Below are 27,849 nucleotides of genomic sequence, written 5' to 3' on the forward strand. Positions count from 1 at the left end.
TAACAGTTTACAAACATTTATTTAAAATCCCAAAAAGTGTCAAGAGGTGAACAACAACAGAAAGACCAAGCACCCACAATCTCAGTAGTTGGTTTGATGTATGAACCTCGAAACTCTTGGTCAGGACAGACATCCTCCTCTGGCAGTGACAGACAGCAGACTGGCAGAAACCTTCTTCTTCTTCTTCTTCTTTTGTTTTTATGGTGGTTGGCAAGCAACCTTCTGGTGTGCATTACCGCCACCTACTGTAATGGAGTTTGGACCGAGGTGGATCCCTACTCTATATTCTTTTATTTAACCCAGTGTTTTTTAAATATGTGTATATTGCTTTGTATCCTATGTTTTCTGAATGCAATCCTAATATACTTCCCACTTCTAACCTAATATTTTCTTTTGCTAACTTATTTTCCAGTATTTCTCTTTCTCTATTATATTTCCTACATTGTATTAAGACATGGTCAACATTTTCTATCTGGTGGCAAAAATCACACAGCCCTGTAGTATGTTTGCCTATCAGTTTTAGGGAACTATTTAGATATGTATGTCCTAATCTCATTCTAGTAATACTGTCTTCTTCTTTCCTATTTCTACCCCTGGCAGAAACATGACATTTTCCCCACTTAAAAAGTCCATAGCCCCGCCCACTAGCTGGGACCAATTTGACAGGGGGAATTAAGAAATCAGTAATTTTGTAATTTACATCATAAGTAACTATCACATGTCTAAAAAGTATTCACATTGTACTTTTGTATTTGTAAAGCAGTCATTTGTGTACCCAGTGTATTCAGGCTTAGACAACACAACTTTCAAATGTCCAGTGTCCCTCTTCAACACCCAGTTACTGACAATCATGGTTTGGCCCAAATTAGGCCTAATTAGTCCAAGCAGGTGTGCTCACCTACATAAAGGCCTCAGCCCCTTCCTGACTCTTTTAGCCACACCTTCCGAGCCATGGGGAGTGACAGGTTAAAACTTGTTTGTTGAGGCTTTTCACTAACACTATTGAATGTTTGTTGAACAAATGTGTCCCCTTTTTATGAGGAAGTCAAACAGTGACAGTGTGGGGTCAAACTATTTTAGCGGTTAGCCTAGCTGTTACCATACCTGTTCCTGACTAGCACTTAGTGTGTGACATGTTCAACCTCACCCTCCAGTGATAACACTACTTAAGATATTAAAAAATTGCAATGTATGTGCTGTAATGCATGTTGAGGGAGCGGCTCCACGCACACTAAATTGGCCCTAGGGTTTGAGTGTGAGTGTGAATGTTGTCTGTCTATCTGTGTTGGCCCTGTGATGAGGTGGCGACTTGTCCAGCGTGTGCACTGCCTTTCGCCCGATTGTAGCTGAAATAGGCTCCTGCTGTTTGAGTTAGGTTCTCTGGGTGGCTGGGGCCGTACTCTGGCTCCCACACACTGGGAGTCAAATATATTGTACATACAAATGCACATACTGTATACTCACACACACACCGTTATTCATACATACATACATACATACATACATACATAAATACATAGGTACCTACGCTCCCACATACGTACACAAATACAGTACATACCGACATACTTTGTCCATCCACACGCTCATTCACTGTACAAACATACATATACACATACATGTACATATACATTCACTGTACAAACATACACATACATGTACATATACATTCACTGTATAAACATTCAAATACACATACTGTACATATACAAGTACATATACATACATACACACACTCATGCACATAATCACGTTTCATCAAACATATATTAACGTTGTTGCCCTAGGGGAAACTGGGAAACACATGGCACTCATTTTTACTATAACAATCTACAAGGTTAATATAGGTTGCCTCTCTCTCTCTTCCCCTTCATATTTCGGTATTCCTTTTTTTTTTTCATCTCTAGCTATCATTTCGTATATGTATTGTTGCATTTGAACAACTGTATTGTTGATAATAGAGGTAAATTATTGGTATTGTTCATTATCAATAGCGCTTTTTCTATTGGTATTTGTATTGCTCCAGTTGTAGTGTAAAAATGCTCATTATCATTTCTGTATTATTTATCGCTAACTGCTTCTTTGCTATCACTTTTACGATCATTTGTACATATCGTACTGAATGTGCTGGTGTTCTATTGTTGTTTTTGTTGTTGTTGTTGTTTTTGTCTCCCTGTCTAATCCCCCTCTTATCCTCACAATTTCCCCCTCTGTCTTCCTTTTGTGTCTTTCTATCCCCTCCTGCTCCGGCCTGGCTGCACCAAATGATAATATAAATACATTCAGTCAAATTGAAATAAGGCAACAACATAAGTGTCCTACACTTCTTTTGTAAAGTAAATCTGAACAGCCGATATGGGCATCTACATCAACTATATGTTTTTCCTGAGAAGCTGGACAGGACAAAAAAAAAAAAAAATCAATAAAAAAAAAAATAAAGAGAGAGGCTCCAGCACCCCCCGCAGCCCCAAAAGGGACAAGTGGTAGAAAATAAATGGATTGATGATTGGTGGCAGATCAAATGTCCCCCATCTCACCCTAAACCAAACATCACCGCCCCACATACAGTATATACACTCAGTATGTTGACATACACTTAAAAAAAAAACATTAAAAAAAAACATTAAAACATTGACTTAATTTGGTGGAAACCAGCCTTTTTAAAAAAACAATTTGGTGGAAACAAGCCTTTTTAAATAAAAAATGTGCAGGATTATATGTCCCCCAAGATATTGCATGGAAAACACTCTGATAAGGTTTTCAACTTTTTATAGATTTTTGATAAAGATTTTAGAGATCAGCATATTTTGATGAAGTGAATGCAAACCCGTTCCTTGGTGCATGTAAACACTCTCATCCGTGCATCATTGTGTGTCTGCAGAGAAGCATTCACACATGTAATTGTCTGGTGCGCCACACGCATGACAACCAGGAAGTACAGTGAATGGCACGCTCCATGAAGATGAAGTCCACAATATTTACATGCTTTAGTCTTAGTCTCATCAATAATGTTTTTTTTTTTTTTTAAATAAAGCGTTCGAACCAGTGAGACCCACCAGTGTCATCATTAGACCCCCTAATATATCATTAAATGTCCTTAAATTATTTGGTATTTTTTAATTCTCTAAAGTAATTATTATTATTTTTTTTTTTTACAAAATAATGTTGACCAATTTAATAAAAAAGACGGACAGTACGTTTTAATTATCATACAACCTGTCTTTATTCATTTTAATAAGGATAATAAATTAAGTTCAAGTAAATAGTTTTCCTTAACTTCATAGAGCAGGGGTAGGGAACCTATGGCTCTAGAGCCAGATGTGGCTCTTTTGATGGATGCATCTGGCTCTCGGATTAATTTTAGCTGACATTGCTTAACACGATAAGAAATTAATATTTCCTCTGGTAATCGGAGTTAAACATTTTTTTTCAAAATACAAAACATTCTCCTGCATTTTAGTCCATCCATTCGTTTTCTAACGCATCGGTTCAAGAATTCGCATTAAGGGTAAGAAGTATTCTATTTATTTGTTAGCTTCGGAATAAAAATGTTGTTAAAAAGAATATGAGTTATTGTACTCAAAAAATGTTGACGTTACTTAAAAATGCACACATTTAGTTGTATTCAGTGTTAAAAAAATAATATAAGGCTCTCATGGAAATACATTTCAAAATATTTGGCTTTCATGACTCTCTCAGCCAAAAAGGTTCCCGACCCCTGTCATAGACTAAGGCTGATTCATGCAGGATTATCATCAGTATAATAATAATAATACGTAATTATTATATAATTGTATATATCATCATATACTGTTATATATTAATTATTCTTAGTGCAAGGGGTTAAGCCTCCCCTGTCTTTAAAAAGTATCGATACCTCCTTTTCGAACGTTAATCCTGGTTCCTTGAATGCACCACGGGTATGTGCTATGAGATGCAAAAGTGAAACTTAAACATAAGTTTGTCCGATAAAAGACATTAAATTTTTTACCTTTCTCCGATTACCTTATTCTGGTTTTCTAAATGTTTTACTGCATGAAAGTGAGCTTTGATGACCTTCTGACATCTGTGTTGAGTGAGCAGTGACGCGTTCAATGCTGTGTTTGCCACTTCCAGAAGTAATGAACAAGTGTGTATTGTTGCAAAGGGTGTAGCTTGTGTTACACATTCCTAAATTGATATAAACAACTTAAATAGTAAACTTTGACAGCAAATTTGATTTTTTCTTCAAGGGGATCTAAGGTATGATGAACTCTGTCTTTTTTGGCTCATAAATGTTACAATGTTGGATAGTCTTGCATTTTTGGTGTGAGCTTGCACGCCATTTTTGGATGCCTCTCTTCGCAGGGTTTAGCATCAGGCTGCGTTGTGATGTCACCACAAGGTGGAGGGGGAGGAGCTATTCATCAGGCTGTGAGGAAACACAATAAAGGTAAGGTAAAGTATTTTAATCTAATCTTGTCATGTGCATATTAAAATATTATTATTATTATTTTTAATGCAAGTTTGAAATGATTGGCATGTGTGCAAGTGTACTTAATGTTGTGACCGGGTAAATCAATACAATGTTTACTTTTGACAGTGACTGAGAAAAAAAACAAAAACGATGACTACTTTAAGATATATATTCAAAAGTGTATACTGCAAAAAGTCAGTGTTCAGAAACAAGAAAAAAAAAAACACAGAAATTAGGGGTATTTTATTTGAACTAAGCAAAATGATCTGCCAATAGAACAAGAAAATTTGGCTTGTTAAGACTTTCCAAAACAAGTCAAATTAGCGAACCTCAATGCATTTATTTATATATATATATATATGTGTATATATATATATATATATATATATATATATATATATATATATATATATATATATACACACACACACACATCCCAGCCCCAGCCACATTTTTTAAATTATAATTTTGAGGAATTTACCTGAATATGCATGAACTATTTGTTTGAAATAGTTTGAAATGTTAAATGTTTAAATATTAACTGTCCGTTTACTGTACTGTGCCAACTTTACTACTATATGAGTACATATTTTCTCTTGTTTCATTCAAAATAAAACAGCAAAGTCCATTTGGCTGTCATCTGTTTTAATTATGAGACACAATTGTGTCCAAAAAAAAATTGTCATGCTTAAAGTAAGAAATTATTACTTTAAAAAAAGTAGTTTTATACTTGTGAGTGTTGATGGCACAGCTTTGCAACAGTTGATATTCTAATTTCAAGCATGTTTTACTCAATATAGGTCATAAAATCTCAGCAACAAGCTGTAATATTTTACTGAGATCATGGAGGACCAAAACCCTTAAAACAAGTAAAACACTCTAACATAAAATCTGCTTAGTGAAAAGAATTATCTTATCAGACAGAGAATAAGTAAATATCACCCTTATTTGAGACATTTAATCTTACTTAGATTTCAGTTTTTGCAGTGTACATTTTCAAAAGATAAAGTATGATACTGTCAGAGAAGGTGGGGTGTGGTTTCATTTACAATCTGGGAACGCTTCCAGAATCGAACATCTTGAAGATAGACTCAAAATACGGATTATAAAAGTGAATATTGAGCAAAATGTATGCACAATTGGCATTAAAGCATATCCGATACATATCATCTAGACCACAAGGAAGTGTGTAAACAACCACATACAGTATAGGGCTTGATCGACTAAACGATTGCGTGTACTAAAACACGTGCAAACTTGATAGCACGTGCAAAGCTGTTTAACGCCACGTGTGCAAAGTGGATTGCGTCTGTTTGGTGAGCAGAATAAGGCGTGCAATCCATTTTGCATTAATGTGCAAAATATTAAACACCCACAAAATGCAAATATAATTATTGAGCACACCCAATGTGATTTATCAACACTCATCAGCGTTTTGCAAATATTATTATTTAGCACATTTTCAAATGTGCAAATTGATACAGTTCCACACACACACCTCGAAGAGAAAAATCGTTTAATGAGCAACACCCTTTTATGATTTCAGAGATACTAGATGACTTAAGGGGCTGATTAAAACAATTAAATTGATTTGTTTAATGACGTTTGTTTTTTTCACATAGATTATATCACGAGCATATATCTTTTATAATAAAAACTTCCTGAAGTATGCATTATTTGCATCTTCAGTAAAGTAGTGTAGCCTCTCTTCCATGCAAAATAAGTAGTGGCAATGTAGACGCACTGCACGACTGCTTCTAAAATGCCCATAAAAAGTGGTAGATGTCTCCTGACATCTACCTTTGAAAACATAGCAAAACGCCACAGGTGGTAGCATGATAACATGAACGTTGCAGTAAATGAGTGTCTCCCGTATAATACACACAAAATCCTCATTTAAATTAGGCCCTTTTTTTGCACGTGCAGTCTTAGTGAATCACACGCAACACGGCCACTAAGAGTACACGCTATTTTATAGATTGCACATGCTGTTTAGTGCGTGGTATTTGGATCTTAGTAAATCAAGCCCATAGTGTTTATATATAAAATATATTTTTAAAACTAAATTCTTGAATATTTTGAATTGATTCGGAAACATATGTGAATAGTTTTTTTGTTGTTGTAAATATCGTGTTTGACTTAGACTTAGACAAACTTTATTGACCACAAGGGAAATTGTTCCACACAAAGGCTCAGTTACAAAGGATGGAAAGGATAATGCAGGTATAAAGTAGACTAAAAATGTACCATAGTAGCAATATAAAATATGACATACATGTATTATTTACATATACAGGTGCTGTTCATATTATTAGGATATCATGAAAAGGTTTATTTATTTCAGTAATTATATTCAGAACGTGAAACTTACATATTATATCAATTCATTACACACATAGTGATATATTTGAAATGTTTATTTCTTTAAATTTTGATGATTAGTACTGACAATTACTGAAAATCCCAAATTCAGTATCTTAGAAAATTAGAATATTAGTTACGACTAGTACAAAAAAATATTTTTTAGAAATGTGGGCCAACTGAAAAGTATGAACATGGAAAGTTTCAGCATGTACGGCAATCTATACTTAGTTGCAGCTCCTTTCGCCTGAATTGCTGCAGCAATACGGCGTGGAATGGAGTCGACCAGTCTGTTGCACTCCTCAGGTGTTATGAGAGCCCAGGTTGCTTTAATAGTGGCCTTCAGCTCTTCAGCATTGTTGGGTCTGGCATCTCGCATCTTCCGCTTCACAATACCCCATAGGTTTTCTATGGGGTTAAGGTCATGTGAGTTTGCAGGCCAATCAAGAACAGGGATACCATGGTCCTTAAACCAGGTACTGGTAGATTTGGCACTGTGTGCAGGTGCCAAGTCATGTTGGAAAATGAAATCTTCACCTCCATAAAATTGGTCCGCGGCAGGCAGCATAAAGTGTTCTAAAACTTCCTGGTAGACTGCTGCATTGACCCTAGACCTCAGGAAACACAGTGGACCAACACCAGCAGATGGCATGGCACCCCAGACCATTACCGATTGTGGTAATTTGACACTGGACTTCTGGCAAGGTGGATTCTGTGCCTCGCCCGTCTTCTTCCTGACTCTGGGACCTTGATTTCCAAAGGAGATACAAAATGTACTTTCATCTGAAAACATAACTTTGGACCACTCAGCAGCAGTCCAGTCATTTTTGTCTTGAGCCCAGGCGAGACGCTTTTGACGTTGTCTCTTATTCAAGAGTGGCTTTACACAAGGAATGCGACAGCTGAAGCCCATATCTTGCATACGTCGGTGCGTGGTGGTTCTTGAAGCACTGACTCCAGCTGCAGTCCACTCTTTGTGGATCTCCCCCACATTTTTTAATCTCTTTTGTTTGACAATCCTCTCCAGGGCCCGGTTATCCCTCTTGCTTGTACACTTCTTTGTCTTCCCTTCGCCTCTCTATTAATGTGCTTCGACACAGAGCTCTGGGGACATCCAACCTCTTTGGCAATGACCTTTTGTGTCTTGCCCTCCTTCTTTAAAGTATCAATGGTCATGTTTTGGACAGTTGTCAAGTCAGCAGTCTTCCCCATGATTGTGTGTCATACAGAATCAAAACGAGAGACCATTTAAAGGTTTTTCCAGGTGTTTTGAGTTGGTTAGCTAATTAGAGTGTGGCACCAGGTGTCTTCAATATCTGACCTTTTCACCATATTCTAATTTTCTGAGATGTTGAATTTAGGTTTTTCATTTGTTGTCAGCTATAATCATCTCCTTTTTGGCAAAAAAACACTTGAAATGTATCAGTCTGTTTGGAATGAATGTATACATTCTACAAGTTTGACTTTCTTAATGGAATTAATGAAATAAATTAACTTTTTCATGATATTCTAATAATATGACCAGCACCTGTATATACCAGGGGATGCATTGGGTTAAAATAATTTGGCCGGGGGCCAGGCTGTGTGTATATATATATATATATATATATATATATATATATATATATATATATATATATATATATATATATATATATATATATATATATTGATTTATTATTATATTTTTATGTAATATATACAATATGTAACAAATCCCAATTACCATGTACAATATTAGAGTAAATGTAACAGCTGCAGCAAAAAAAAAAAGAAAATTAAATAAACACTTGTCAAATAAACACTTGTCAAGCCCAATTCTCCCAGGATCCTCAGGTCAGGTGAGTAGGGAGGTTGCTCTGCCACAACTCTCGCCTCTTCTAGCAGGATCTTTTTGTCGAGATAATAGCCTTCACACTTGAAGTGTTGGGGCATAGTTCCCGTCAACCCGACCTAACATGACAGGTGCAAATGCAGCCTAAATATGACCAATGACTGATCAACAGGTAAAAAAAAAAGAAAAAATGCACAGATGGCTCCTTTGTGAGGCCGCGCACGTGCACATGCACATGCACATGCACGTGTTTACTTTACATATATGTGAGCAGGGCAGCCAGCAAAGCAAATGCCTCTAAGCTGACTGGGCCTGCAATCCTCACGTGCAGCTCATGTCTAATCGACACTTGTGTGTGTGTGTGTGTGTGTGTGTGTGTGTGTGTGTGTGTGTGTGTGTGTGTTCTTGTATTTCTACCCTTCTTGAAACATCAACAAGGAAAAGTACCTTCCATATGAGGACGGTGAACAAATTAGGACCGAAATAATGGTCCCAAAACGGAAAACCATTACATCTAATAGAGAATGTCTCATTTGCGCCCCCTGGTGGTGAAATATTTCAAAATTAAGATGGTCCCAAAAAGGAGGGTTTTTTTTGTTCAAATTGACTGTGTCGGTTTTAAAAGTGCCCCCACTCTGGTCAACATATGAAATAACAAGTGTGCGTAAAAATGTTAAGTGCTCCCTCACTGGCCAACATATGAAATAACAAGTGTGTGTAAAAATGTGAAGTCCTCCCTCTCTGGCCAACATGAAATAACAAGTGTGTGTAAGAAATTGAAATGCGACACCTTTGGCCACAATTAATAAAAATAAAAAACAAATATGTGTATAGAGACATGCTGTAATAACTTGAAGTAAATAATGAAGATTAAAAACCAAATACAAACAAAAACTAAAAATTTTAACGAAAAGCAGTCTTTTTCTCACAATGTGTCGACTTTTTTTCTTATACAACTGAGAACAATTTCTCATATTCTTTCCGTTTCTGTAATATTGCAATATTTTCTCGTGAAATGATTACTTTTTAATGTCAAATTATTACTTTTTAATGCAAAATGGTGACATTGTGATATAAAATTCAGACTTGTATAAAATATTGCCATTTTTTTTGTTCTTGTAAAACAGTGATATTTTTTGAGTAAAATCCTGACTTTTGTCATCATTTTGCCAAGTAAAATTCCGATTATTGTTATAATGTTGCAAAAAATGTTAAGTTTTCTTAAAAATGTGTGATTTTCGTCGAGTGAAAATTACGACTCTTTTCATAAAATTGCCCAAATTTTAAGCTTTTCTTTTAAAAATGTGACTGTTATTGATTAAAATTCCAACTTTTCAAGTTTTTCTTGCAAAATGTTGACTTGCTTTGAATAAAATTACAACTTTTATTATAATACTGACAAAGTTCGAAGTTTTTCTTGTGAAATTCCAACTCATTTTTCACAACAAGCTTTTTCATATTTGCATAGTATGTATATATTATCAATGTTGTAAATACAAATCTTTATATATCTAGAAAGGCTGGTCCTAAAGAGGTAGGCATTTTTCTCAGGTCTCAAGAAGGTAAGAAAAACGAGAAAGCGTGCGTGCGTGCGTGTGTGTGTGTTTGACATCAAGCATTCATCCTGAGCAGCTTAGACAGCATCACATGACACTTGATCTCTGACCTTTGTGCCGTGCTCCATTGAGCGCACTCCGTCCCGAATGTACCCTTAATTCCACGGTCCGAAAAAAAAAAAAAAAAAAAAGGAAAACGGCGTTGTAATATGATTCCAAACAAACCAGCAGGTGCACTTGAGAGTGACCGTCGATTGGGCCACGTGCAGCAGAAGGTGGAATCACATCCAAAGTTAGCCCGAGGACATCGCTACGCCTGATCTGTTGCCATAACAACGGCAGCTCCAGGCAGCGTGGTGTGAAAAAGTTGGAGTGAATTAATTCAACAAGCGTCTTGGAAAATCGAGTTTATTAGACAAATTTAGTCACTGGAGAAATTAAACGCAGCTACCCTTTAAAGCGGGGGCGTCCGGACACAAAATGTGAAGTATTTTCATCAATGTTGTACCTCAAAGATGCTAAGCAAGGCTTTTAAAAAAAAGAAAAACATTATCTTAGCTGTGTGGTCTTCAACAGAGTGCCTATGACCTCCTGGTGGTCCACAGAGGTACTGCAGGGGAGGGTCATTTGAACGTTTTGGTTGATTGGATCAGGGATTCTCAAACTGTGGTGCATGTCCCACTAGTGGTACGCGGGCGCCACCTAGTGGTACGTCAAAGAATCACTCAATTAAGTATTCAAACAGTGTTACTGTTCAAACTGTGAGTCTCTGATTAATCTTCATTCATTTATGAAAATGTAATACACTTTTGTAATTAATCACATACTTTGACAGCCCTAGTTTTTAACTGTTAATCCAGATTCTTAAAGGCCTACTGAAATGAGATTTTCTTATTTAAACGGGGGTAGCAGGTCCATTCCATGTGTCATACTTGATCATTTCGCGATATTGCCATATTTTTGCTGAAAGGATTTTGTAGAGAACATCGACGATAAAGTTTGCAAATTTTGGTCGCTAATAAAAAAGCCTTGCCTGTACCAGAAGTAGCAGACGATGTACCCGTGACGTCACGGGTTGTGGAGCTCCTCACATCCTCACATTGTTTACAATCATGGGCTTCAGCAGCTAGAGCGATTCGGACCGAGAAAGCGACAATTTCCCCATTAATTTGAGCGAGGATGAAAGATTCGTGGATGAGGATGGTGAGAGTGAAGGACTATAAAGACGAGGGCCGTTGGAGCGATTCAGATGTTATTAGACACATTTACTAGGATCATTCTGGAAAATCCCTTATCAGTTTATTGTGTTACTAGTGTTTTAGTGAGATTATATAGTCATACATGAAAGTCGGAGGGGTGTGGTGACCGCCAGTGTCTCTTAGGGAAGCCATGGAGGAGCCAAGAAAGTCGCAGCTGCCTCTTTGACAGCTGCAGGAAGAACAACACAAGCTCTGATCATGTTTACGGTAAGAGCCGACTTATTACCACAATTTTCTCACCGAAACCTGCCGGTTGACATGTGGTAGAGAAACATGTTCGCTTGACCGCTCTGTTCCATATTAAAGCTTCACTACAAACAAAGAAACAACGGCTGTGTTTGTGTTGCTAAAGGCAGCTGCAATACAGCGCTTTCCACCAACAACATTCTTCTTTGTAGTCTCTATTATTAATTGAACAAATTGCAAAGGATTCAGCAACACAGATGTCCAGAATAATGTGTAATTATGCGATAAAACTAGAATACTTTTAGCCGTGATGGGTGCTGGGAGAACAAGTCCGCTACCACCGGTGACGTCATGCGCACGCGTCATACGCGTCATCATTCCGCGACGTTGTCAACAGGATACTTCACGGGAAATTTAAAATTGCAATTTAGTAAACTAAAAAGGCCGTATTGGCATGTGTTGCACTGTTAATATTTCATCATTGATATATAAACTATAAGACTGTGTGGTCGGTAGTAGTGGGTTTCAGTAGGACTTTAACTTTTTTATGCGTGTACCACTAGTGGTACACGGGCACCACCTAGTGGTACACCAAATAATCACTCAAGTATTCAAACACAGTGTTACTGTTCAAACTGTGAGTCCGTGTCTGTTATTAATCTTCCTTCATTTATAAAAACGCAATACATTTTTGTAATTAATCACATATGTTGACAGCCCCAGTTTTTAACTGTTAATCCAGATTCTTAACTTCTTCTTGACTTCTTAAAGCAGAACTTCACATTTTTGGGGAATTTTGCCTATCGTTTACAATCGTTGTGAAAGACATTACAACGGATTTATTTTTTTTTAATATACGTTTTTTTGATTGATTGAAACTTTTATTAGTAGATTGCACAGTACAGTACATATTCCGTACAATTGACCACTAAATGGTAACAGCCCAATAAGTTTTTCAACTTTGTTTAAGTCGGGGTCCATGTTAATATATTTATGGTACAAATATACAGTGGGGCAAAAAAGTATTTAGTCGGCCACCGATTGTGCAAGTTCTCCCACTTAAAATGATGACATAGGTCTGTAATTTTCATCATATGTACACTTCAACTGTGAGAGACAGAATGTGAAAAAAAATCCAGGAATTCACATTGTAGGAATTTTAAAGAATTTATTTGTAAATTATGGTGGAAAATAAGTATTTGGTCAACCCTTCAAAGTTCTCACCGATGGAAGGAGGTTTTGGCTCAAAATCTCACGATACATGGCCCCATTCATTCTTTCCTTAACACGGATCAATCGTCCTGTCCCCTTAGCAGAAAAACAGCCCCAAAGCATGATGTTTCCACCCCCATGCTTCACAGTAGGTATGGTGTTCTTGGGATGCAACTCAGTATTCTTCTTCCTCCAAACACGACGAGTTGAGTTTATACCAAAATGGATACATGGATGATACAGCAGAGGATTGGGAGAATGTCAGGTGGTCTGATGAAACCAAAATAGAACTTTTTGGTATAAACCTCCTTCCATCAGTGAGGGCTTTGAATGGTTGACCAAATACTTATTTTCCACCATAATATTCAAATAAATTATTTAAACTTCCTACAATGTAAATTCCTGGATTTTTTTTTCCATTCTGTCTCTCACAGTTGAAGTGTACCTATGATGAAAATTACAGACCTCTGTCATCATTTTAAGTGGGAGAACTTGCACAATTGGTGGCTGACTAAATACTTTTTTGCCTCACTATATGCTATCAGCATAATAGTCATCACACAAGTTAATCATCAAAGTATATGCTTTGAATTATTTACATTATTTAAAATCCGGGGGGTGGAATGTAGAGGGGGTTGTGGTGGGGTGGGGGATTTAGGTTTGGTTGATATCAGCACTTCAGTCATCTACAACAATATCATCTGAAAAATGGACATTTAAACAGTGTAGGTCTGACTTGGTAGGATAGTGAACATAGTGAGCTCAGAAAGCATAAGAACAAAAATATACATTTGGTTATTTACAATTGATTATTTACAATCCGGGGAGGTGTGATGTGGTGGGGGGGAGGATGTTAGTCTAGTTCTAACCTGTAAATAAACGTAAAAAAAAAGTCTGCCTACAGCGGAGTCATCAGGAAGTCCACTGTTCCACCCATAAAACCCGATAAATAACCATCCAAAAAGCGCCAACAACACTCAATTTACATTTCAAGACTTCCATATTAACCAAGAAATAAAAGAAACAAAGACACAAAACAAGGTGTGTTATTGTTTGTCTGTTTAGACTAAACCTTCAACCGGAAGTAGAAGTGCCGGTGTTGTTCTATTGTTGTTGTTTTTGTTGTTGTTGTTTTTGTCTCTCTGTCTAATCACCCTCTTATCCCCACAATTTCCCTCTCTGTCTTCCTTTTTTTCTTTTTCTATCCCCTCCTGCTCCGGCCCGGCTGCACCAAATGATAATATAAATACAAATCCGAATAAGGCAACAAGACAAGTATCCTACACTTCTCTTTTGTAAAGTAAATCGGAACTACCGATATGGGCATCTGCATCAACTATATGATTTGCCTGAGAAGCTGGACAGGACAAAAAATAAAAAAATAAGGAAGTAGACGTGTCAGGCTTGTCCCTGACAGTTTTGGTCTGTCTAGGTTTTTCCTCTGCATTTGTCTTTAGTTCCTGTCAGCACTCTTATTTTGGTTCGACATCCATTGCTTTCCTCCTCTCTAAGGTTCTCATAGTCATTATTGTCACCGACGTCCCACTGGGTCATTATTGTCACCGATGTCCCACTGGGTGTGAGTTTTCCTTGCCCTTATGTGGGCCTACCGAGGATGTCGTGGTGGTTTGTGCAGCCCTTTGAGACACTAGTGATTTAGGGCTATATAAGTAAACATTGATTGATTGATTGATTGATGGTTCTGTTTCCTGTTTGTCTCCCTGAGTGCTGTGTAACCCTCAGCTGTGGCTGATTGGCACCTGGCCACACCTGGGATCAATCAGCTATTTAAGACCTGTTTTCTCCTCCAGTCAGGGCTGGATTATTGTCGTGTCAATGTCATTTTCTACTTGTCATTCCTACTGGTCGTGTGGATGCAGCATAGCCATAAGCTATATTTGGTAGATGTTTTGTAGCTTACTGTTTTTTGTTCCCTGCTTCCGATTAGTTTGTTCATAGACCTTAGTTTGTTATATCCGCCCATGTGCGTGCTTTTTGTTTGTACCCTTTTGGTTCCGTTTTTGTCTTAGTATTTTTATTAAATCATGTTTACTTACCAAATGCCTGCCTCTTTCTCTGCATCTTGGGGTTCGGCACCAAATAACTTTCTGTGCCTTTCTGTCTTCTAGCTGTCCATAACGTTCCTACTTGTGTGGATTCTTCATTCATCACTTTAACCAATGTTTGTAAGTTTTAAAGTATAACTAAAACTATTCATACGTACTAAACCGTCCCATATGTGATGTCTGCAGGAGTGTTTTCATGCATATTTGTATGGTTTTTTTTGATTGATTGATACTTTTATTAGTAGATTGCACAGTTCAGTACATATTCCGTACAATTGACCACTAAATGGTAACACCCGAATAAGTTTTTCAACTTGTTTAGGTCGGGGTCCACGTTAATCAATTCATGGTGCTATCGTAGTGCAATCAAAGGTAGCATCATTAACATTAGCAAATACGCTGACATGTTTACGAGTGTCTGCGTTAGCATTATTAACTTACCATGATCTTATTTTTCTGTTGTTTCAGTTTCACTAATTCCTCAGTAAATTCAACAAAACACCACTTCCAAAGACATGCACCTGGGGATAGGTTGATTGGCAATACTAAATTGATCCTAGGGTGTGAATGTTGTCTGTGTGTCTGTGTCTGCCTTGTGATGATGCGGCGACTTGTCCAGGGTGTACACTGCCTTATGCCCAAAGCAGCTGAGATAGGCTCCAGCACTCCGCGGCAGAAAAACTGTATGCATGGATAGTGATATTGTTATTATAAGTGCTAACGCAAAACAAAGTATTTCTAGCGGCTCCGTGATCACGAGCTAGTGTTCCGACAAGGTGGTGCACTTCGACAGCCAGTTTAGACCCGGAAATGGCAAGAACGAGACGAAAGGGCTCTTGGTTCCACGACTGTATATATTCGGTATCTGTTTATCGGAATCGGTAATTAAGTGTTGGACAATATAGGATATCGGCAAAAAAAGCCATTAACGTACATCTCTAGTTTTTATAAATGTGGTTGTTACTACAGTACATATATACTTACATCATGTATATAAAACCCTAATGGAGGTCTTTGGATATTTTTCAAGCGCTTTGTTGGCAGAATAAAGTGGCTCCACTAGGCTCGATTGTAAGCGGACTTTCTATCACATTTATTTTTATTTTTATTTTTTTAAATCCATCCATAGTCACATCATGCATAATGATTGTGAACAATAGGCAAAATTCCCCCTAAAGTGCAGTTTCCCTTTGAGCCAGCATTGTTGCCAGTGTGCACAGTGTTCCTTATTCCTCAATACTTGTACGTTTTTTGCATCTGCCTCGGTTCCTATCTGTTTTTTTGTTATTTTAGTTTTTTGACTCAACCACTATTTTTCATGACCTAAAATATATAATTTTACCGGCACTGTAACGATTGCATGGCATTATGATGCGGGTCGTTCTCTCAGGGATGCAGCCGGGCTTGATCACAGCGTGAAGGTAAGAAATATCTGATTTATTCAACAAATAAAAACAGACTTAGTCAAAACGAGCAGAACTAGCATGGGAGCTAGAAAAAAAACAAACAGCTAGCATGGGAGCTAGAAAAACAAAGGCATAGCGCGGAAGCTAGCAAGTACAAAACTAGTTACCAGAATCGGGAATCAAGGTCGTCACTGTTGTGCGAACACAAATTAGGAAGCAAGGCTGAATGAATGGAAAAGGCAGGCTTAAATAAGGACAGCAATCAGGAGACAGGTGCGCGTCAAAAGCAAAGGGCAAGTGAAATTAATGCGTAAGTGGCCGTGCGCAACCCGAGCGTCCCTGGTTCAATTCCCACCTAGTACCACCCTCGTCACGTCCGTTGTGTCCTGAGCAAGACACTTCACCCTTGCTCCTGATGGGTGCTGGTTGGCGCCTTGCATGGCAGCTCCCTCCATCAGTGTGTGAATGTGTGTGTGAATGTGTGTGTGAATGGGTAAATGTGGAAGTAGTGTCAAAGCGCTTTGAGTACCTTGAAGGTAGAAAAGCGCTATACAAGTACAACCCATTTATCATTTAACTATGGTGACAGACTAAACAAGGAAGTACAACCAGTAACCGAAAGAGTCCAAAACAAACAGAAAACACAAAAAGACTCAAAAACCTAAATCAAAATATGATCCGGGCAGCGAATCATAACAGGCACGTCACCTCTCGTCTCTGCATCCTGGGGCCACCCCGTGACATATCCTTTGTTTTGCCTTGTTACTATTGATCAAAATGAGCGTTACATGTGACTTTTGCTATGGTTGTTCTACCTGCCTGAGTTAGCACATTTTTTTTATGAAAAACTGTTGTTTTCTCAAGCCTGTATGTTTGTTTACTGTATGCACAGTAAACAAAATAAAACATGTTTTGTCTTCTGTTGCAGTGATGAATGGATGGAAACACAGGGAGCCATCAGTGAGAAGGAATGTAAGAAAATATTTCAGTGCTAACATGAAAAGTAGTGAGGTAATGCATGTACTATATAGCAACATACACAACTGAATGGACAATCAGTGGAACAGTGAGAAAATACCACGGTAGTAAAAAAAAAATATCGGGTAAGCAAGAAGTGTATCTAAGAGTACATAATGAGAATCAAAGTAAAATAGAAACTTCAAAGACATCACAGTTTATGAGTAAATCTCATTATCAGCAGAAAGCATTCGGAAAATGTGTGTGGTATTCATTGCGTCTATTTGTGTACGGTGCCCATAGTGACAGGTGCAGAGTGTTTTATAGGGCCGGTGACTCACAGCGTCCATTACTGTTTTCAAGCGAGGAGTGGCATGTCAGTGCACTACTGCCTGCTTTCACGGTGCTTGTTACGTAAGGCTGACGACACGTAGGAATAACGCAAATATGCACACGCACCAAAAGTAATCTTAACACTATCATGTATGTTTTAAAATGGAACATGATGCCCGTTATTTTGATGCTCCACAAATAGGATTACTTAGATTAGGTTTCCAACCAATGACATGTAAACACTACAGGAGGAAGACAGATATCCCCGGTTGTAAAAATTGTTTTTTATACACATGTGGTCTGATAAATACCTTAAATCAAGGGTGTCCAAAGTGCGGCCCGGGGGCCATTTGCGGCCCGCAGGTCATTTTTTAACGGCCCCACGGCACATTTTAAAAATACTATGGAAAAAAAATAAAAAGTGGTATAAATAAATAAATGGGTTGTACTTGTATAGCGCTTTTCTACCTTCAAGGTACTCAAAGCGCTTTGACACTACTTCCACATTTACCCATTCACACACACATTCACACACTGATGGAGGGAGCTGCCATGCAAGGCGCCAACCAGCACCCATCAGGAGCAAGGGTGGAGTGTCTTGCTCAGGACACAACGGACGTGACGAGGTTGGTACTAGGTGGGATTTGAACCAGGGACACTCGGGTTGCGCACGGCCACTCTCCCACTGCGCCACGCCGTCCCTAAAAGAGCAAACAGGTAAAATGTAACAAGAACATTTTGCAATGTTTACTCTAATAACACAAAGTTGCCATGCGGGCTGTTTCTTTCTTAAAAAAAAAAAAATTGTGAATCAAAATCAATTATGAATTATTGACCAATTCAAGGCTCCAATTACGTCACATTCAATATTCCAGTTTGAGATATTTTTTGGAGCAAATGTAGGATATTTTGTGTTTGCCATATAAAAAACTGAGCTGTTTTTTTTTTTTTTTTAAAGAATGCCCCAAAACTAATAAGAAAAAAAAAAAAGAAAAAAAAACCCTATAATTGACAGATAGGGGTTAGTGTGTCTGCCTCACAATACGAAGTTCCTCCAGTCCTGGGTTCAAATCCAGGCTCGGGATCTTTCTGTGTGGAGTTTGCATGTTCTCCCCGTGAATGCGTGGGTTCCCTCCGGGTACTCCGGCTTCCTCCCACTTCCAAAGACATGCACCTGGGGATAGGTTGATTGGCAACACTAAATTGGGCCCTAGTGTGTGAATCTGAGTGTGAATGTTGTCTGTCTATCTGTGTTGGCCCTGCGATGAAGTGGCGACTTGTCCAGGGTGTACCCCGCCTTCCGCCCGATTGTAGATGAGATAGGCGCCAGCGCCCCCGGGGAGCCCGAAAGGGAATAAGCGGTAGAAAATGGATGGATGGATGGATCTTAAGTTGATCTTGAGACCATTGTGTTACAAAAATAAACAGTTAAAAATAATTTTTTTTATTTTTTAACACTTTAATGAGTAGGACCCTTTTGGATCAGTGCGTTTTGTTTTTAAGTGTCATTGCACAAAAAATAATAGCGAATTAAAATCAATTGTGTTATGAGTTGTTGACCTTTTTCCGGCTCCAATTATATAATCTCACACGTTCTACTTAAATATTTTATTGAGTAAAAATATTGCATACTTTGTGTTTTTTTCAATAAAAAACATGGTTTTCTTTGACAAAAAGAGCATACAACTTAAATCTTTAAAAACATCATATTGACAGACAGACCTAATGTTGATGTAGAGATTTAAAACTTGAATAATAATGAAAATAACAATACTGAATAATGACACATTTTTAACATTTTATTTTTACCAAAACCCTTTGGGGTCCCCGGGATCAAGCCTGAGTGGAGGCCTAAATGTATATTTTTTATACATATATTGTATTGTTTTTTAAAATAAATGGCCTCCGCTTGCTTTGATTATTCAGTGTGCAGCCCTCAGTGAAAAACGTTTGGACACCCCTGCCTTAAATGCAAGATAAAAGAATATGTTTTATTAAAAAAGTATAAAAAACAAAAAATAAAACAAGATTTCTGTGTTTGCAAATGTATTATTATTATACGATGACTGTGTGTGCGTGTGTGTGTATATATATTTATACATATATGTATGTATATATATTTATACATATATGTATGTATATTCATTGTGCAATCGGTTGAATGCACGATGCGCACCCTGAACCCTATTGTAAAAATGACAATGCAAAGCCACGTTTTAGAACAGGGTGCCTTTTGTAGTAAGAGTGCTGGTATTTGACTGGCCTGCTTGTAGTCCAGACCTGTCTCCCATTGAAAATATGTGGCGCATTATGAAGCCTAAAATACCACAATGGAGAACCCCGACTGTTGAACCACTTAAGCTGTACATCAAGCAAGAATGGGAAAGAATTCCACCTGAAAAGCTTCAAAAATTGGTCTCCTCCGTTCCCAAACATTTACTGAGTGTTGTTAAAAGGAAAGGCCATGTAACACAGTGAAAAAAATGCCCCTGTGCCAACAGCTTTCTGATGCAGATGAAAAATCCATAACATTTTGGTTGAAATTTGGTTTATTAATAACATTTTACACCTTTTTCTGCGATGTAGCATGCTCATGGTTGTTTAGTTGATAATATTTGCACAAACCCTGTTTCCATATTAGTTGGGAAATTGTGTTGGATGTAAATATAAACAAAATACCATGATTTGCATACCATGACTTTATCAATGAATTCTCAGAGTTCGTTGCTGATCTAGTGACACACGCCGATAATATAATCATAATGGGGGACTTTAATATCCATATGAATACCCCATCGGACCCACCGTGTGTAGCGCTCCAGACTGTAATTGATAACTGTGGTCTCACACAAATAATAAATGAACCCACGCATCGCAACGGTAATACGATAGACCTAGTGCTTGTCAGGGGTATCACCGTCTCCAAAGTTACGATACTCCCGTATACTAAAGTATTGTCCGATCATTACCTTATAAAATTCGAGGTTCAGACGCATGTTCGTCAAACTAATAATAATAATAACTGCTATAGCAGCCGCAACATTGATACGGCCACAACGACAACTCTTGCTGACCTACTGCCCTCGGTAATGGCACCATTCCCAAAGTATGTGGGCTCTATTGATAACCTCACTAACAACTTTAACGACACCCTGCGCGAAACCATTGATAACATAGCACCGCTAAAGTTAAAAAAGGCTCCAAAAAAGCGCACCCCGTGGTTTACAGAAGAAACTAGAGCTCAGAAATTATTATGTAGAAAGCTGGAACGCAAATGGCGCACGACTAAACTTGAGGTGCACCATCAAGCATGGAGTGATGGTTTAATAACTTATAAACGCATGCTTACCTTAGCTAAAGCTAAATATTACTCAAATCTCATCCACCGTAATAAAAACGATCCTAAATTTTTGTTTAGTACGGTAGCATCGCTAACCCAACAAGGGACCCCTTCCAGTAGCTCCACCCACTCAGCTGATGACTTTATGCAATTCTTTAGTAAGAAAATTGAAGTCATTAGATAGAAAGGAGATTAAAGACAATGCGTCCCAGCTATAGCGGGGTTCTATTAACACTGATACGATGGTATATACGGCGGATACTGCCCTCCAAAATAGTTTCTCTCGTTTTGAGGAAATAACATTAGAGGAATTGTTACAACGTGTAAATGGAATAAAACAGACAACATGCTTACTTGACCCTCTTCCTGGGAAACTGATCAAGGAGCTCTTTGTATTATTAGGTCCATCAGTGCTAAATATTATAAACGTATCACTCTCCTCGGGCACTGTTCCCCTAGAATTCAAAAAAGCGGTTATTCATCCTCTTCTTAAAAGATCTAACCTCGATCCTGACCTCATGGTAAACTACCGACCGGTGTCTCACCTTCCCTTTATTTCAAAAATCCTTGAAAAAATTGTTGCGGAGCAGTTAAATGAACACTTAGCGTCTAACAATCTATGTGAAACCTTTCAATCCGGTTTCAGGGCAAATCATTCCACGGAGACAGCCCTCGCAAAAATGACTAATGATCTATTGCTAACGATGGATTCTGATGCGTCATCTATGTTGCTGCTCCTCGATCTTAGCGCTGCTTTCGATACCGTCGATCATAATATTTTATTAGAACGTATCAAAACACGAAATGGTATGTCAGACTTAGCCCTGTCTTGGTTTAACTCTTATCTTACTGATAGGATGCAGTGTGTGTCCCATAACAATGTGACCTCGGACTACGTTAAGGTAACGTGTGGAGTTCCCCAGGGTTCGGTCCTTGGCCCTGCATTCTTCAGCATCTACATGCTGCCGCTAGGTGACATCATACGCAAATACGGTGTTAGCTTTCACTGTTATGCTGATGACACCCAACTCTACATGCCCCTAAAGCTGACCAACACGCCGGATTGTAGTCAGCTGGAGGCGTGTCTTAATGAAATTAAAAAATGGATGTCCGCTAACTTTTTGCAACTCAACGCCAAAAAAACGGAAATGCTGATTATCGGCCCTGCTAGACACCGAACTCTATTTAATAATACAACTCTAACATTTGACAACCAAACAATTAAACAAGGCGACACGGTAAAGAATCTGGGTATTATCTTCGACCCAACTCTCTCCTTTGAGGCACACATTAAAAGCGTTACTAAAACGGCCTTCTTTCATCTCCGTAATATCGCTAAAATTCGCTCCATTCTGTCCACTAAAGACGCTGAGATCATTATCCATGCGTTTGTTACGTCTCGTCTCGATTACTGTAACATACTATTTTCGGGTCTACCCATGTCTAGCATTAAAAGATTACAGTTGGTACAAAATGCGGCTGCTAGACTTTTGACAAGAACAAGAAAGTTTGATCACATTACGCCTGTCCTGGCTCACCTGCACTGGCTTCCTGTGCACTTAAGATGTGACTTTAAGGTTTTACTACTTACGTATAAAATACTACACGGTCTAGCTCCATCCTATCTTGCCGATTGTATTGTACCATATGTCCCGGCAAGAAATCTGCGTTCAAAGGACTCCGGCTCGTTAGTGATTCCTAAAGCCCAAAAAAAGTCTGCGGGCTATAGAGCGTTTTCCGTTCGGGCTCCAGTACTCTGGAATGCCCTCCCGGTAACAGTTCGAGATGCCACCTCAGTAGAAGCATTTAAGTCTCACCTTAAAACTCATTTGTATACTCTAGCCTTTAAATAGACTCCCTTTTTAGACCAGTTGATCTGCCGTTTCTTTTCTTTTTCTTCTATGTCCCACTCTCCCTTGTGGAGGGGGTCCGGTCCGATCCGGTGGCCATGTACTGCTTGCCTGTGTATCGGCTGGGGACATCTCTGCGCTGCTGATCCGCCTCCGCTTGGGATGGTTTCCTGCTGGCTCCGCTGTGAACGGGACTCTCGCTGCTGTGTTGGATCCGCTTTGGACTGGACTCTCACGACTGTGTTGGATCCATTGTGGATTGAACTTTCACAGTATCATGTTAGACCCGCTCGACATCCATTGCTTTCCTCCTCTCTAAGGTTCTCATGGTCATTATTGTCACCGACGTCCCACTGGGTCATTATTGTCACCGATGTCCCACTGGGTGTGAGTTTTCCTTGCCCTTATGTGGGCCTACCGAGGATGTCGTGGTGGTTTGTGCAGCCCTTTGAGACACTAGTGATTTAGGGCTATATAAGTAAACATTGATTGATTGATTGATTGATTTTCAACCCATATTCAATTGAATGCATGCACTACAAAGACAAGATATTTGATGTTCAAACTCATGAACTCTATTTTCTTTTTGCAAATAATTAACTTAGACTTTCATGGCTGCAACACGTGCCAAAGTAGTTGGGAAAGGGCATGTTCACCACTGTGTTACATGGCATTTCCTTTTAACAGAGAGTTTTAACTTGCACTTACAGATGTAACGACCAACTGTAGTTACTGACGTGTTCCTGAGCCTGTGTGGTGTTATCCTTTACACACTGATGTCGCTTGTTGATGCAGTACAGCCTGAGGGATCGAAGGTCATGGGTTTAGCAGCTTACGTAGAGTGATTTCTCCAGATTCTCTGAACTCTTTGATATTACGGACTGTAGATGGTGAAATCCCTACATTCCTTCCAATAGCTGGTTGAGAGAGGTTTTTCTTAAACTGTTCAACAATTTGCTAACACATTTGTTGACAAAGTGGTGACCCTCGCCCCATCCTTGTTTGTGAATGACTGAGCATTTCATGGCATCTACTTTTATACCCAATCATTGCACCCACCTGTTCCCAATTAGCTTGCACACCTGTGGGATGTTCCAAATAACTGTTTGATGAGCATTCCTCAACTTTATCAGTATTTATTGCCACCTTTCCCAACTTGTTCGTCACGTATTGCTGGCATCAAATTCTAAAGGTAATGATTATTTGCCAAAAAAAATGTAATCAGTTCGAACATCAAATATGTTGTCTTTGTAGTGCATTCAACTGAATATGGGTTGAAAAGGATTTGCAAATCATTGTATTCCGTTTCTATTTACATCTAACACCATTTCCCAACTCATATGGAAACGGGGTTTGTAGATCCTTGACTGTCATACAAGTGTTAAATAGCATCATAAAACTACTCACTGCAGTAGTCTATGGTTGATGCTGAAATTGTACAAATTGGACTTTGTTATTGTGGTTGTGGTTTGCTTCTTTGAGAGGCGCTTCTAATATGTCCCACCCTCTCTCATGTTGTCCAAATAAAGTCAGCATAATATTACAAAACATTGCTCAAAATGATGCAGTCGTAAAATGGTACAAAATCATTAGGTTCTAAAAGCCGGGGATTGCAGATCTCTTCCTGTTTGCATCAGAAAGTGCAGATGGGGCATTAGGTGCAACTCTTTTTTTTTTTTTTTTTTTTGCTCCTAATCAATAGATGTTGTTTAGGACCTCTCTCCGTCTCCATTCCATTGTAATGCAGCACAGAGCACTCCACACACGGCCTTCACAAAGCCTGCTTGTATTCTTGCAAAACCTTGAGCTGGAAAGGCCTTTTGCCGCAAGAAGTCCATGACCTCACTCCTTCTGTTATCTTTTGGAGTCGCAATACGCGAACGGACCGTTCTCCCGAGGGGGGCGGGAACTTCATCGCAGAGGTCACTGTTGAAATAAAACCACATCCACTTGGATGCAAGGATGCTATGTTGACATCAATAAGCCCTTGTCCTGTGGCAGAATCAGCCACAAATGCACCAAAGACATGAATGCAAACATGCTCGCTGCAACACAATTCAGGTTGTCACAATGCTAATGGCCTCAGTGTGATCTAAGCAAGCAGGGAGGCAGGCAGGCGGCGAACACAATGGCGTCCCACGCGGCGCCAGTTAGCATAGGATGTGAGCGGAATGCAATTGTCTGCGTGAGTGAACTCGTTCATGCTATTTTGCAGGGACCAGCGTAATGTCCGCAAATGGTTAAAGCGTGCAACAAATGCATCATCTTTTTTAAAATGGGCTATGGGACTAGAGCAGGGGTCGGCAACTCAAAATGTTGAAAAACAAATCTGTCTGGAGCTGCAAAAAACTAAAAGCCATATTACATACAGATATGTCATGAGATATAAATTGAATTATAAGGACTTAAAGGAAACTAAATGAGCTCAAATATAGCTACAAATGAGGCATAATGATGCAATATGTACATACAGCTAGCCTAAATAGCATGTTAGCATCGATTAGCTTGCAGTCATGCCGTGACCAAATATGTTGGATTAGCACTCCACATAAGTCAATAACATCAACAAAACTCACCTTTGTGCGTTCATGGACAACGTTATAAGTTTGGTGGACAAAATGAGACAGAAAAAGAAGTGGCATAAATCACGTCTTAGAAAGTCGGAGAAAGTTATACATGTAAACAAGCTAGGGTGGGTTCAAGGAGCGCCAAAATTAGTAGGACAAAACGGTGCTCGCTAAATACTCGAATCAGTGAAGCATGTTTAATATAAACAGTGTGCTTTATAGCTATTAGGAAGGTGTGTGTCATGTTTGTCCTCCTACAGAAACCAAATTAAAACAAAAAATATGTTTTTCCCCCTCATCATTTCCATTTTCCATATATTTTTGAAGAAGCTCCAGAAAGCCACTACGGCGGCGCTAAAGAGCCGCATGCGGCTCCAGAATAGCTGGTCGCCGACCCCTGGACTAGAGCATTGTTTTTTAACCACTGTGCCGTGAGATACAGTCTGGGAGGTTTTCTATTTGTAATTTCACTTATTGGGGTTGAAAATACTTGTTGCAAACCAGTAATTATAGTCTGTAAATGATGTGTTGTTGTTGAGTGTCGGTGCTGTCTCGAGCTCGGCAGAGTAACAGTGTAATACTCTTCCATATCAGTAGGTGGCATCTAATTGCTTTGTAGATTTCGGAAACAGAGGGAGGCAAAGTGCAGGTAAAAATGCGTCTAATGTTTTAAACAAAAATAAACAAAAGGTGAGTGCCGCTAAGAAAAGGCATTGAAGCTTTGGGAAGGCTATGCAGAACGAAACTAAAACTGAACTGGCTACAAAGTAAACAAAAACAGACTGCTGGACGACAGCAAGGACTTACTGTGGAGCAAAGACGGCGTCCACAATGTAGAAACCCTGTTTCCATATGAGTTGGGAAATTGTGTTAGATGTGAATATAAATGGAATACTATGATTTGCAAATCATTTTCAACTCATATCCAGTTGAATATGCTACAAAGACAATATATTTGATATTCAAACTGATAAAAATGTTTTTAACCCTAACCCTATGACAATCATCATTTATTTTTATTCCTTTCATGAAAATGCATGTATACAAGCCATGCGCAGTTGAGACTTTCATTGTTTTTTGTTTCTTATACATTTCTATGATCAGAAAGGAGCAGATGAAAGAATACTATTCTTATATTTATCCGCCCCCCTTTTAACACAAACTATTCTTGATGACTTTATAACTGTTCCCAACACCCGAACTCCAACATAATTTTTAATTTTCGTTTAAGCATTGTCACAATGACACGTCTAATCAAAATCAAATTTCAGTTAGATATAATTCCAGTTGTCTCTTTTTGTAACTCTTTTTATATTCAAAGATATTCTTACAACTTTTCAAGTCTTTGTTTAGAGAATTCCATGCTTTCACACCAGCAAAAGAAAAGCACATTTTTTTCAAATGTGTTTAAAATCATACGGCCTTTTGTGGTTCTCATCTTCAGACGTGAACACGAATAACTTTTGTAAGTCCTTCGGAAGAACTTTATTTCTAGCTTTGAACATCACTAATAGAGCATGAAATTCTACAATGTCTCCTCGTTTTGATAATCCTGACCTAATGAAGAGTGGATTTGTGTGTTCTCTATATCCCACTGTAAAAATTATACAAATTTCTCTGTTCTGAGAAAGAAATAAAGGCATTATTTTGCTGTGATATGTATTTCCCCATATTTCTGCACAATAATTGAAATAAGGTAGAATAATTGAGCAATACAACATTCTCATTGTATTATACGGGAAACTCTATTTAACCTTGTTCAAAATAAACAAGCTTTTAGATACCTTATTTTTCACATGCCTGCGATGAGATGGCAACTTGTCCAGTGTGTACCACGCCTTCCGACCGATTGTAGCTGAGATAGCGCCCCCCGCCACCCTAAAAAGGGAATAAGCGGTAGAAATGGATGGATGGATTTTTCACATGCAATATATAAGCTTTCCATGTCAACTTCTCATCGAAGATGACCCTAAGAAATCTGATTTCAGACACCTTCTCAATTTTCATATTGTTTATGGATAAACTGAATTCTATCTTCCTTTTATTACTGAATACCATAAATTTGGTCTTTTCCAAGTTTAAAGATAATTTATTTACATCAAACCACAATTGACACTCAACAATGTCCCCAGAAAGAAGGACAAAAACACCTTAAATATTCTTGATTGCTCAAAACAAAGTAGATGTGGGAAATATCGCTCAAAGGAAGACATGAAACCGCTACAGGAAAATACCAAAAAAAGCGAAAAAGCCACGAAAATAGGAGCGTGAGACAAGAACTAAAACACTACACACAGGAAAACAGCAAATAAGTCAAAATAAGTCTGGGTGTGATGTGACAGGTGGTGACAGTACACCTACTTTGAGACGAAAGCTATATTGATGCATGCTTGGTTATGGTTTAAAGTCATATCCAGCAAATGCGACAATCACTTTTTACTCTCAACTGGGTTTCGTTTTTTAATG

The 27,849-nt window shown here is 38.4% G+C and overlaps 2 long non-coding RNA genes across 2 annotated transcripts; one reads left to right on the plus strand and one right to left on the minus strand.

The window, feature by feature from the left end:
- On the minus strand, positions 1-27,263 carry LOC133541467 (uncharacterized). Its single transcript, XR_009803884.1, has 2 exons — positions 27,168-27,263; positions 1-4,411 (listed from the first exon to the last, which is right to left on the minus strand). It is a non-coding gene; the product is annotated as an uncharacterized LOC133541467 (long non-coding RNA).
- Positions 4,268-15,050, plus strand: LOC133541468 (uncharacterized). The gene is made up of 3 exons (XR_009803885.1): positions 4,268-4,432; positions 11,590-11,673; positions 14,994-15,050. It is a non-coding gene; the product is annotated as an uncharacterized LOC133541468 (long non-coding RNA).
- Positions 27,264-27,849: the final 586 nt, after the last annotated feature.

The sequence above is a fragment of the Nerophis ophidion genome, linkage group LG23 (assembly GCF_033978795.1).
Source record: "Nerophis ophidion isolate RoL-2023_Sa linkage group LG23, RoL_Noph_v1.0, whole genome shotgun sequence".
NCBI lineage: Eukaryota > Metazoa > Chordata > Actinopteri > Syngnathiformes > Syngnathidae > Nerophis > Nerophis ophidion.